We start from the raw sequence: 14,615 nt of genomic DNA, 5'->3' as shown, positions 1-14,615 counted from the left end.
TTCGCTTTAGATCAATAGGGTGTATGGCAGTGCATTTTAAATGCTGGCCTCATTCAATTTACAGCCAATCAGCTGCTGCCCCCTCCCTCCTCCTCCCACAGCCGTCTCCTGACGTGCCACCATTGATGGACATGCTGTACTTTAGTCTTTTTCTTATCTGAAAGGGGAAATCTGCCAAAACACTTCTGTTCCAAATCATTCCACAGGGCTTCTCATTAAATTTTTACAGTCAGGATGGAGATTTTGGAGGATCTGCTATTGGCTTTTACAAGCAGCCCACATTTGTTTTTAAAGTGCATATTTTGCAGGTGACTTTACTGTCACAAGACATTTAGAACATTTAATCTTTGTGTAAGTGTATTCTTTCATGTGTGAATCTTCAGAAAGCTATTTCATGCTCTATTAGAACAGAAAAAACATGAAAATAAGGATATAAGCCATTACACTGATTAAAGAGGGGGTAAAAACTGTCTGTGTCTCAAAGGCTATGAAGTGTAAGCACAACTACAGCATGTTTTTATTTCACATAGAGGCAAAGTGTTGAAAAATACCAAAACAATGACTGATAAACTGTTGTCTTATTTCAAGAAATAAGACAACAAGATTATATATTGACTTTACATATTGCACATATGTCTTATTTCACTTGATCAAATCAGCTGGTTCTATAATATTCTAGCAGCAATCTCATTATGAAAGATGGCTAGATTTGAAAAGACCTGCACCTACTTTTCAAATTTTCTGCATAATTTAACATTTAATATGTTAAGTAATTCAAAGTGGTTTGAGGTGAAATGTTCTCATTTGACATCCCATTCCAAAACCATTGCCATTAACTAATATTAGATAAGAAGGCATGGCTCACAATCGACATTCCAGTTCATCCCAAAGGTGTTCAGTGGGGTTGAGGTCAGGATTTTAGGCAGGCTACTGGAGTTCTTCCACACCAGACTCATCAGACTACATCTTTATGGAGCTTACATTGTGCAAAGGTCTCAGTCATGCTAAAACAGGAAAGGGTCTTCCTGAAACTACTGCCATAATGTTGGAAGCATATAATTATGTAAAATGTCTTTGCAAATATTAGCATCACACTTCACTGGAACTAAGGGGCCCAAACCCTGAAAACAATTCCAGCCCATTATTCCTCCTCCACTAAACTTTACTGTTGGCATAATGTATAGTGTTTTTGTTTTAGTACTGAAGGATAGTATTAAATAAATACTAACTGCACCATTTGTTTTGATTAGGATTAGTATTCGACACATACATCTCTGCTCTCTGAAACTAATGGAATTTGCAATGTGCAAAAGTGAACAGGGCCTGTAGGCCTTCTATATCATTTTATACATATCAAGACCATATTAGGAGCTCTGGCATTATCTCTATGGTAAACAATTGTTATAAAGTTTATACATTTTATGATTTTTGGTTCTTACGAGTGCATAAGTGTCATAAGTGGATCTCAAGGAGGAAAACAAATACTCGAAACATGTAGGATATGAGCCCCTGGCTGTACAGCCCACCAGAAAAACTCAAATATTTAGAAATGAGTTAATTTGTAAGCCTGCCTGTGGTGCATCTCAAGGGTATGTGCAGACAGGATATTTTGTATATGTTCAGTAATTGAGAGCAGACTCTGGACCTTTGGTGTACATTTACTGGACACTACAAAATTTGATACATAGACTGATCATCCATGTAGACTATAACAGACGACACTTAATAAAGCCATGACATCATTTTGATAATTCGCAAAAATAGTGCAGTCACTCATGGATAAGATGGATGAGTTATCTGGCCTGATTTTAATACACAGATGTTTTCATTCTGATAAGTCTGATAACATGTGTAGAACAAACTAATACAATTATCATTAATCATAAATGATCTGAAAGTGGTCTAGAGGGCAACACAATTATTGAAAATACATTTCAGTTTACCTCTCCATGGATCCCCACCTTATCGTGGTGGAGGGGTTTGCGTGCTTGAATGATCTTAGGAGCTATGTTGTCTGGAGCAAAAGCTCCTGGTAGGGTCTCGCATGGCAAACTGGTCCTAGGTGACAGGTCAGACAAAGTGTGATCCATAATAACCCCTATGAAAAGACGAAAACAGGACTTGTGTACCCAGCCCGGAACAGGGTTATCCTGGAGCCAGGCCTGGGGGAGGGGCTCGCCAGCGAGCATCTGGTGGCCGGGCATTTACTCATGGTGCCCGGCCGGGCCCAGCCCGAAGGAGTTACATGAGTCCCACCAATGGGAGGGGCAGTAGTAGGGGTTCGGTGCTTTGTGGATCGGGCAGTGTCCAAAGGCATGGGCCTTGGCGTTCTGATCCTCGGTTGCTGAAACTGGCTTTTGGAACTTGGAACGTTACCTCACTGGCGGGGAAGGAGCCTGAATTGGTGTGCAAGGTTGAGAGATACTGGCTAGATATAGTCAGGCTCACCTCAACACACAGCTTGGGCACTGGGTCCAATCTCCTTGAGAGGGGCTGGACTTTATTCTTTTCTGGAGTTGCCTATGGTGAGAGGCAGCGGGCAGGTGTGGGCTTTCTCATAGCCCCTCGACTCGGTGCCTGTATGTTGGGATTTTCTCCAGGGGGAAAAGACGGTAGCTTGCCTATGCCTTCAGGTTGGGGAACGAGTCCTGACTGCTGTCTGTGCTTATGCACCAAACAGCAGTTCAGAGTACACAGACTTCTTAGAGTCCTTGGGAAGGGTGCTTGAAAGTGCTCCTCCTGGAGACTCTATTGTTCTACTGGGGGACTTTAACGCTCACATGGGCAATGACTGTGAAACAGGGAGGGGTGTGATTGGGAGGAATGGCCTCTCTGATCTGAACCCGAGTGTTGTTAAGTTTTTGGACTTTTTTGGACAGTTTGTCCATCACGAACACCATGTTCGAACACCAGGGTACACAGACTTCTTAGAGTCCTTGGGAAGGGTGCTTGAAAGTGCTCCTCCTGGAGACTCTATTGTTCTACTGGGGGACTTTAACGCTCACATGGGCAATGACAGTGAGACAGGGAGGGGTGTGATTGGGAGGAATGGCCTCTCTGATCTGAACCTGAGTGTTGTTAAGTTTTTGGACTTTTTTGGACAGTTTGTCCATCAGGAACACCATGTTCGAACACCAGGATGTTCGAACACCAGGATGTTCATAAGTGTACATGGCAACAGGACACCCTAGGCTGCAGTTCAATGATTGACTTTGTAGTCGTGTCATCGGACTTGCGGCTATGTGTTTTGGACACTCGGGTAAAGAGAAGAGCTGAGCTGTCAACTGATCACCACCTGGTGGTGAGTTGGATCAGGTGGTAGGGAAGATGCCGGTCAGACCAGGGAAGACCAAGCGTATAGTGAGGGTTTGCTGGGAACGTCTGGCAGAAGAACCTGTCAGAATGACCTTCAACTCACACCTCCATCAGAACTTTGACCAGATATCGGGGGAGGTGGGAGACATTGACTCAAAATTGGCCATGTTCTGCTCCTCCATTGTTGAAGCGGCTGACTGTAGCTGTGGCCGTAAGGTAGTTGGTGCCTGTCGGGGCGGTAATCCTCGAACCCGGTTGTGGACACCCCAGGTGAGAGATGCCGTCAAGCTGAAGAAAGAATCCTACCGGGCATGGTTGGCCTGTGGGACATCAGAGGCAGCTGGCAGGTATCGACAGGCCAAGCGATCTGCGGCTTCCGTCGTCGCCAAGGCAAAAACCCGTGTGTGGGAGGAATTTGGTGAGGCCTTGAAAAGTGAAAAGTGAAAGTCAGCTCCGAAAAGATTCTGGCAAACCATCAGGCAACTTAGAAGGGGAAAGCAGTGTGCCACTAGCACTGTAAATAGTGGAGATGGTGTGCTGCTGACTTCGACTGAAGATGTCATTGGGCGGTGGAAGGAATACTTTGAGGACCTTCTCAATCCCACCGACACGTTCTCCAGTGAGGAGGCAGAGTCTGGGGACATGGGAATAGGCTTGTCCATTACTGAGGCCGAAGTCGCTAAGGTAGTTAAGAAGCTCCTTGGTGGCAAGGCTCCAGGGGGGTGAGATCCGCCCTGAGTTCCTCAAGGCTCTGGATGTTGTGGGGCTGTCTTGGCTGACACCCTTTTCAACATTGCATGGACATCGGGGGCGGTGCCACTGGATTGGCAGACTGGGGTGGTGGTGCCTCTTTTTTAAAAAGGGGACTGGAGGGTGTGTTCCAACTACAGGGGAATCACACTCCTCAGCCTCCCTGGTAAGGTCTATGCAGGGGTACTGGAGAAGAGAGTCTGGCTTACCTCAGATCCAGGAGGACCAGTGCAGGTTCCGCCCTGGTCGTGGAACACTGGACCAACTCTTCACCCTTCATGGGAGTTTGCCCAACCAGTCCACATGTGCTTTGTGGATCTGGAGAAGGCATTCGACTTTGTTCCCCGAGGTATTCTGTGGGAGGTGCTTTGGGAGTACGGGTTACATGGCTCTTTGCTATGAGCCATTCAGGCCCTGTACAAACAAAGCTGGAGTTTGGTTCGCATAGCCGGCAGTAAGTTAGACTCGTTCCCAGTGAGAGTTGAACTCCATCAGGGCTGCCCTTTGTCACCGATTCTATTCATAATTTTTATGGATAGAATTTCTAGGCGCAGTCACGGGATGGAGGGCGTCTGGTTTGGTGACCTCAGGGTCACATCGCTGCTGTTTGCAGATGATGTGGTCGTATTGGGGACATCAGGCCGCGAACTTCAGCTTTCGCTGGATCGGTTTGCAGCCGAGTGTGAATGAGAATCAGTACCTCTAAATCCGAGACCATGGCTCTCAGGCGGAAAAGGGCGGAGAACCCTCTCTGGGTTGGGATAGGCTCTTGCCTCAAGTGGAGGAGTTCAAGTATCTTGGGGTCTTGTTCACGAGTGATGGTACAAGGGAGCGGGAGATTGACAGGCGGATTGGTGCTGGGTCAGCAGTGATGCGGGCTCTTTACCGGTCTGTTGTGGTAAAGAAAGAGCTGAGCCATAAGGCAAGGCTCTCGATTTACTGGTCGATCTACGTTCCCACCCTCACCTATGGTCATGAGCTTTGGGTAATGACCGAAAGAACGAGATCGCGAATACAAGCGGCCGAATTTCCTCCGCAGGGTGTCTGGACTCTCCCTTAGATATAGGGTGAGAAGTTCGGTCATCCGGGAGGGACTTGGAGTAGAGCCGCTGCTTCTTCACGTCGAGAGGAGCCAGTTGAGGTGGTTCGGGCATCTGGTTAGGATGCCTCCTGGACGCCTCCCTCGGGAGGTGTCACAGGCAAGTCCACCTGGGAGGAGACCCCGGGGAAGACCCAGGACACACTGGCATGACTATATCGCCCAGCTGGCCTGGGAGCACCTTGGAATCCCCCTTGGAGAGCTAGTGGAAGTGGCTGGGGAAAGGGAGGTCTGGGCCTCATTGCCTGGGATGCTGCCCTGCGACCCGAACCCCGAAGAAGCAGAAGATATTGGATGGATGGCACTTCAGTTTAAAAGTTTGGAATCATAAATAGGGAAATATTCAGCAAAAGATATTCTCAGAAGTGATTAATGCCATAAAAAATTCTGATATATGGCAATAGGGGTTTCAAATATATGACATCTAATAGTATATATGGATTTCACTTATAACCAATTCATATTTGTCACATATGGGCATATATGCCAACTTATTTGAAATTGGCCATTTTAAAATATGGGGCATATATTTCAGTCATATGTCAACATATATAAACATATATGTGTAGCACATATATTACACACCATATGACAGAAATCATTATTCATGTATAGATTGGGTATATTACTCAGATATGCTTGTTTAATGTAGCATAAGGTTTTTAATTGTATGTACATGGCTAGTGTATTTATTTGCTTTTTTTCTTTTAAAAAAAGTCTTTCAGTATTTATATGAGACATATATCTCAGACATATATCAAACAGAAGGTATATTTGTGATCCATAAATTATGCATATATGCGTTACTCATCTATGAAACATACAGCGAGTGAAATAAATATTGAACACATCACCAATTTTCTAAGTAAATATATTTCTAAAGGAGCTATTGACATGAAATTCTCACCAGATGTCAGTAACAACCCATCAATCCACACATGGAAATAAAAAAAATCAAGCCGTATATATCCATAAATTATGTGTAATAATGAGAAATGAAATAGTATATGAAAAAGTATTGAACACATGAAGAAAGAGAGGTGCAAAAAGCCATGGAACGTCATGACACCAGCTAATATTTATCAGTAATTAGAAAGCAATCCTACCACTTAGTGCAAATTAATATCAGCTGGTTCAACTGATGGCCTCTAAAAAGGTGTCTCATTACCAAGGTGCCACACAAGAAATATCTCATGATGGGTAAAACCAGTGAGCTCTTTCAAGCCCTTCGCAACCTTATTGTTGCAAAACATACTGATGGTATTGGTTACAGAAGATTTACAGAAGAGAATTTCTAAACTACTGAAGGTTCCAGTGAGCACTGTTGGGGCCATAATCCGGAATTGGAAAGAACATCATTTCACCATAAACCAGCCACAACCAGGTGTTCCCCCACAAGATTTCAGACAGAGGAGTGAAAAGAATTATCAGAAGAGTTGTCCAAGCCAGTCACCTGACCTAAATCCAATTGAAAATCTATGGAAGGAACTAAAGTTGAAAGTTCATAGAAGGAGCCCATGGAACCTTGAGGATTTGAAGAGTGTTTGTTTGCAATGCATGCAACTAGTTTCTCTGCATCTTGAAGCTGTCATCACCAACAAAGGCTCTCGTATGAAATATTAAATACATTTGAGTAAGCGTGTTCAATACTTTTTCCCTGTGTCAATTCTCATTATTACACATAATTTATGGACATCTATGGTTTGATTTATTTGCATGTGTGGATTGGATGGGTTGGTGCTGACATCTGGTGAGAATTTCATGTCCATAGCACCTTTAGAAATATGTTTACTTAGAAAATCGGTGACATGTTCAATACTTATTTCACCCGCTGTATATATGATCCACATATTGTGCATATATGTCCAATATTATTACTTGTATATTTGCATAGAACATGTACACTTTTTTCTGTCATTCATTAATCTGCTCTGTTCATCATTCTGGGCACATCTAACCTTTCTTCAACTTTATGTACAGCTTCTTACAGTTTATGTGAATGTTCTGGACAAACAGATTTGAATAATTTTACACTTATTTAAACATATACAAACACACACACACACACACATCTTCCGCTTATCCTTCTGGGTCGTGGGGTACATATACAAACATATTGTATATATGTCTAATGCAATCACATTTGTTTTATATAGCTTTTGTAGTGTCTATGTGCTGCTGTTAGTCATGTGATTCTTGACAAGCAATTCTTGGCAAGTATAATATACCACTATATAATTCTAATACAGCTCCAGAGTCCAGTAGACGCGCACTCTGCACTACTCCATCCAACACTTGGCATTTTTCTTAGTGATCTTAGGCTTGTATGTAGCTGCTCAGCCATGGAAACCCATTTCATGAAGTTTCTATTGTGCAGTTCTGGTTCATGTTGCTTCCAGGGGCAGATAAGAACTTTGTAGTTAGTGATGCAATAGAAAATAGATGATTTAAATGCACTCACACTGTTGCTTCTAAATGCTTCTATTTCATGATATTAGCAATTACAGTTGACTAGGGCAAATCTAACAGAGTAAATTGCCTAAACCTTTTTGCTCCTCAGTTTGACCCATTCTACTGCCAGTGTTTGTCTATATTTTTGCACCCAGCTTGTAAAAATCATGGAAATTAAATTTTTTGCTGTTTTCTTTTAGTATTTCAGTTCCTCAGAGGTCACAAGGATAGATCCCCAACAATTATTTGTGTGTTTTTCAGTGTTAACACTGAAATATATACACATAAAAAATATGTAGGATACTCACCTTACATGTAACTCAGAAACCAGCTTACCTTCAGTGCTGGCTTTGGCTGTTGAGGTGAGGAGCATCAGAGCAGGGAGGGTTTTCATATAGCTTTTATAAAGTAGTCTTAGATATACTAATAATGCCAAAAGTATGTGGACACCCCTTTGTTAATTCATTGCTAACGGGTGTATAAAATCAAGCACATAGCCATCCAACCTCTACATACAAACACTAGCAGAAGAATGGGTCCTATTGAAGAGTTCAATGACTTTAAACATGGCAGTTTAGGATGGCACTTTTGCAACAAGTCAGTTTATGACATTTCTGCCATGCTAGTTCTGCCCTGTAACTGTCAGTTCTATTTTTCTTTTTTTTTCTGGAAACATCTAGGAACATCAACAAGCCATCCATGAAGAGATCTATCATGCAAGCTCCCAGGGCAGGGCCATCGATTACTGAAGTGCATAGCACTTAAAAATCAGCTATCACTCACTACAGAGTTCCAAACCAGCTCTGGAACATTAGCACAATAACTGTGTATTTGGGCCTTTATGAAATGGGTTTCCATGGCTGAGTAGCTGCACACAAGCCTAAGATCACTAAGCACAGACCCAAGTGTCAGCTGGAGTGGTGTAAAGCATGCCTCCACTGGACTCTGGAGCAGTGGAAATGCTCTCTGATAACCCACGCTTCACTGTCTTGTAGTCTGATGGATGAATCTTGGTTTGGTGGATGCCAGGAGAGCACTACCTACACAATGCACAATATTAATGGTAAAATTTGGTAGAGGAGGGATAATGGGCTGGGGCTTTTTCCAAGATTTGGGCCTTAGTTCCAGTGAAGGGAAATGTTAACGCTACAACACACAAAGACATTTTACACAATTACAGGCTTTCAACTTTGTGGCAGCAGTTTGGAAAAGACCTTTTCCTGTTCCAACATGACTGAGCCCCTGTGCAAAAAAAAAAAAACAAGAAAAACAAAAAGACTACATAAAGACATGGTTTGATGAGTTTAGCATGGAGAGACTCCAGTGGCCTGCACAATGCCGTTACCTCAACCGCAGCACACCTTTGAGATGAACTGGAACGTCGATGGAGAGCCAGTCCCTCATGTTCAACATCAGTGTATGACCTCACAAATGCTCTTTTGACAAAATTGACAGAAATTGGGGGGTGGGGGGGCAGTGCTACTCCATATTGATGCCTATGCTTTTAGAGGGAGACATCCAATAAGCTTATATAGGTGAAATATCTAGGTGTCCACAAACGTTTGACCATAGTGTATCTGTATTTTCATCAATAAAGACTCTTACAGACAGAACAGCTTAGATTAAATCATCATCGCATCCTGAGCACAGTTGGAGAAGATCGATTTTAGTCTGTATTGTTTCTGGCTTCTGCAGTCTATCTACATCAACTTTTAGTCCCATTTACCAGCCTGCTAACACTCGGCACTGTTTAATTTTGGCCAAAAGATATCAGAACAAGCCAGACTGCTCCACTGTGGCATGTCTATAATAAGAAAGTTAATTCTTAAAATTGTGTAAAAATTACACACATGCATAACATCTGTAACAATGTCAATGAGGCTAAATCATCTTTTTGTTCTAGGTGTTTTCTGTTATTATTAATGTTTTGTCTGTGATCTGCTAAAAATAACAGATGGCATCCACTGAAGTTCAAGATATTTTTAACTAAATATGAATCAGAAATGTGATAAAATAGATAAACAAAAACATGTTTGTAACTAATAGATTATTTTCTAAAGTTTGTGTAGTTTATATATAAGTTTATAAAGTCTAGCTTAAAGTATCGTCGCTGTCCAAAAGAAAAACATGAACCTCCATGGTCTGAGCATGGAAGCTGTCCTTCATGATAAATGGACCAATAGAAATGATCCAAAACATGTTAGAATAAAATCCCTTTGCACTGAAAGTAAAGAATGTTTTTGTACTCTCCTGTAAACTTACCATTTTAGAGATACTTGTTTTTCTTTGGACAGTGATGATTTAGATATATATATATACACACACACACACACACAGACACACACACACACACACTACGGGCAAAAGCATTGTGACACCTACTCATTACACCCACAGGAGCTCTAATGACATTCTATTCTAAATTCATAGGCATTAATATAAAGTTGGTCCCCCCTTTACACCTATAACAGCTTCCACTCTTCAGGCACTGAAGTTGGATGTGAGGGCCTGGCTCGCAACCTCTATTCTAGATTTCAAAGGTCTTCAGCAGGGCTCTGTGCAGGGCACTTGCACTTGGAGTTGCTCCACACCAAACTCATCACATGTCTTCACAGAGCTCGCTTTGCACATGGGGGCACAAACAAGGGACATGTCTTGGTACGATGAAGCATTAATATTTTCCTTCACTGGGACTAAGGGATGTAGGCCAACCCTGGAAAAACAACTCCAAAGCATTATCCCTCCTCCACCAAACTTTACAGGTGGCACAATGCAATAAGGCAGGTAATGTTCTCCTGGCATTCGCTAAACCCAGACTTAACCATCAGATGGCCTGACCATGATTCGTCACTCCACAGAATACGTTTCCGCTGCTCTAGATTCCAGTACTTTACACTACTACAACCCCAATTCCATTGAAGTTGGGAAGTTGTGTAAAACATAAATAAAAACAGGACTTGTCAGACCACAGGGCACCTTCCTCTTATCAGTAGTACCACCCACAGTTGATTGTGGAATGTATAGGAAAGAAATTTCACCAACTTTACTGGTATTACAGTACTGTGCTCAAATACAGTGAGCTCTTTAGACCTGTGGCGATGAGATTGAATGAAACACCAGAATTCAATAGTTAAGAGGTGTGTTTCGTTCCTTTTACACAAAAACACACACTATATATATATATATATATATATATATATATACACATTTCCAAAAGTATTCGCTCGCTGTTGTCAGAAGAAAACCTCGTAACTCCAAAATGGTAACTTTACGGGAGAAGGAAAAAACCTACTTTACTTTTAATGCAAGTCAATGGAACCAAACGTCTTTCCAAGTCTTTTTGGGCTGTTTCTTTTTGTCCATTCATCATGAAATGTACAAACATTGTAAAAGGCCACGAGTGTTTTCAAATTCTGTCAAAAACTGAAAAAAAAAAAAAAAAAATTAAAAAAAAAAAAAAAATGGCCCTGCGAGTCATCCACAGATCATGTTGAGACCCTGCGGCATCTCTCATTAAGAGTAGAGGAGTAAGTGTCTGTGTTTACATGCAAAGATTTTTGCCAATCCGACTGAATATAATCGGATTACAGATTCAGACTGAGGTGTTTATTCTCACTCTGCTCAACAATCTGATGAAAATCTTCGTTTACATGCTCACTACAAGTAATAAAGTAATAAAACGCAGAATGACGCGCATGCGTGGAGCAGCGCTGAGAGTAAACGTTACCATGACAGCGAACATCACGTGAGGTCCAGTCGTGTTGAACGGTATAAACCTTTCGCTGTGACGCGACGCGCATGCGCAGAACGTACTTACACGTTCCGACTGGAGTGTAATCGGATTCAGGCGTTTACACGGCTATTATTCTCCTATTTAACGGATTATTTTGAGGTTTACCCACCTCGTTCAATCGAATAGAAATTGTATTCCGAATGGCCTCAATCAGACTAGACTGTTCCCGATTGAGCTGTTAGTCGGATTATTAACGGATTATTAGGCTGCATGTAAACGTGGCTCATGCTGGTTACAGTGCTGTAGCACTGTGGTGTGACACTGTGCCTTTAATGAAGTCCAACTTTGTGTAATTTATTTTTGTTTGCACAGTACTGTGAAGTCCTATAGGCTGTGACTGAATACGACTTCAGCAGAATGTTAGGTTTATGTAGTTTTTATTTTCTTTTGTTATACATATCTTAACTGAGACACAGTAGTATGTGACTACATGTCTTATATTTGAGACTACAGCTTCCTAATCTATTACAAAACCAATTTTGTGTTCAGTATTACTGCCTAGTATGTGAGTGAATAAAGCTCCCTTACAGTTTTCTCTTGTCCCAGCAGGTTTTAACGTAAGTACATCCATCCATCCATCCATTGTCGAAGCCGCTTCTCCGTCAGGGTTGCGGGACGTAAGTACATTTAGCATGAAATGTGTTCACCATTTTAATTGTAACATTTCACTTTAAAATCCTTATTTTCTATAACATTTACACAGATTAAAAAAAGTGTGATTAATCATGATTAACTATATGAAATTCTAAGATTCATCATGATTAAATTTCCCAAGTAAACCAGTGCACAAAGCAAGGTCCATAAAAACACGGATGAGCGAGTTTGGTGTGGAAAAACTTGACTGGCCTGCACAGAGTCCTGTCCTTAACCCGATAGAACACCTTTAGGGTGAATTAGAGCGGAAACTGCGTGCCAGGTCTTCTCGTCCAACATCAGTGTCTGACCTCACAAATGTGCTTCTGAAAGAATGGTCAAACATTCCCATAAACACACTCCTAACCCTTGTGGAAAGCCTTCCCAGAAGTGTTGTAGCTGTTGTAGTTGCAAAGCTATAACATCACATCATATTAAATCCCATGGGTACGAGTGAATACTTCTGGCAATATAGTGTGTGCTTCTTGCCCAACATCAGTGTCTGACCTCACACACACTACTCCGCCATGGATACCCATTCCATGAAGAAGCTCTCTATGCACTGTTCTTGAGCTAATCTGAAGGCCACTTGAAGTTTGGAGGTCTGTAGTGATTGACTCTGTTGAAAGTTGGCAACCACTGCAAACCATGCACCTCAGCATCTGCTGACCCCGCTCTGTCATTTTATGTGGCCTACCACTTCATGGCTGAGTTGCTGTCGTTCCCAATGGCTTCCACTTTGTTATAATACCACTGACAGTTGACTGTGGAATACTTAGTAGTGAGGAACCTTCACAGCTGGACTTGTTGCACAGGTCGCATCCTATCATGATACCACGCTGGAATTCACTGAGCTCCTGAGAGCGACCCATTCTTTTACTAATGTTTGTCAAAGCAGTCTGCAGGCCTAGGTGCTTGGTTTTATACACCTGTGGCCAAGGAAGTGATTGGAACACCTGAATTCAATGATTTGGATGTATAATATATATATATATGTGTGTGTATATATATTACACACTGTAATGCAGTAATGTTGAATGCTTGCTAACTTTTCTTTTTCTGTCATATCTCCAAGTGGGCGGAAAGCAGAAAAGTCATATACGTATTCTGCATTACGGTAAAGTGCGTTATGCTGGTATTCCTCCCTTTGATCATTCATTAGTTATTTTTTGGATATGAAGCCATTATTTCTCAATCAGTGGGAGTCTGGAGGTTTGTGCGACATTCCCTCCCTCTGTAGCCCAGATGAAAGCGGCCAAGTTTGGAGGAGATTTACTCGGCGGGATTTAGCGTGCGTTATGTCGACAAAAACTCTCCCAAGTTTGAAAGTTAATTCCGTCGTGCCCTCTCATCTAACTTCAAAGTACTCCAGTATTGTGCTCTCTGATTCAAAGTAGAAACTGAAAATGTTTTGTGTTTCTGTATTTTAGATTATGGACTCATTGTCCTCAAAGTGCACAGTGAGCAGTAGTGAGACAGAACAGCCCAATGTACCGCTTGCAGGGCACGTAAGGTCATTTGATTTGTCCTGAGAGGAACTTACTCTAACCTTACCTCATCACCCAGTGACAGAACAAACAAATTTATACCAATTTCTTATAATATCTTATAAATTAAACTCTTAATTTCCTTTCAGAGTTGTCTTTTTAAAGTATTTTAGAAACAAAATATAATGTAATGCGATATACTTTTTTTATTTGTACTTTTTGGCTCTTAGCCCACCATAAACATTTCCCTTTGGCCCCCTAAGACAAACGTTTTGGCACCCTGGGTATAGAGAATGAAAAAATAGCTTTTTTATCTTCCATATTCATGAAATTTGTATCGAAATGTTAAAGTACAGCTTTATTTATGGGCATTTTATACAAGTTTATGTTGGATAATTTTTTATGTTCTGCTAAGCATAACAGTTAAAATGGGTAAGAGGATTTTTGGCATTGCTTAACTGCTTCACGTTCACTTAACTGTACATAAAAAGGGCTATGAATGTGACAGATTGAAGCCACTGGAGTTTCAGGGTTGTTTCAGTTTTTTAAATGAATTCAGGGCTTTTTAAAACTTCAACAAAGCTAAAATAACCATTTTTATCACTGAGAATCTCACACAAGCTCAAAGGCATATATTGATGTATTGTGTATTTAGATAGATTGTCTTATAAAAATAACATGAATGTACTCTTAGAGATGACACACAGAAGAGTATGCCTTTTCCATTTGCTGTCCTCTAGCCCTTCATTGATGGTTACTTTCTTGACCAAAGGAATCAGCTATCACCGCACCTGTAGTGAAGTTTGAAGGTCAGAGCATCATGCCATGGGGCTGCTTCTCTGCAAATGGTACTGGAGCATTAAAAATCATCAAAGGAACATGAATAGAGCAATTTACCAGGATATATTAAAGGAGAATTTTATCTCATTGGGCAAGAAACTGACCCTGAGGAGAAGATGGACATTTCAACAAGATATTGACCGCAAACATTCAGCCAGAATAAATCAAAACAGCTTTTTAAAAGAAGAAGGTGACGGTGCAGCTCAATACCTAAGCTTATTATATAACTTTAACATTAAATCAATAT

The sequence above is a fragment of the Pygocentrus nattereri genome, chromosome 8 (assembly GCF_015220715.1).
Source record: "Pygocentrus nattereri isolate fPygNat1 chromosome 8, fPygNat1.pri, whole genome shotgun sequence".
NCBI classification, from domain to species: domain Eukaryota; kingdom Metazoa; phylum Chordata; class Actinopteri; order Characiformes; family Serrasalmidae; genus Pygocentrus; species Pygocentrus nattereri.
This window is presented reverse-complemented; position numbering follows the sequence as displayed.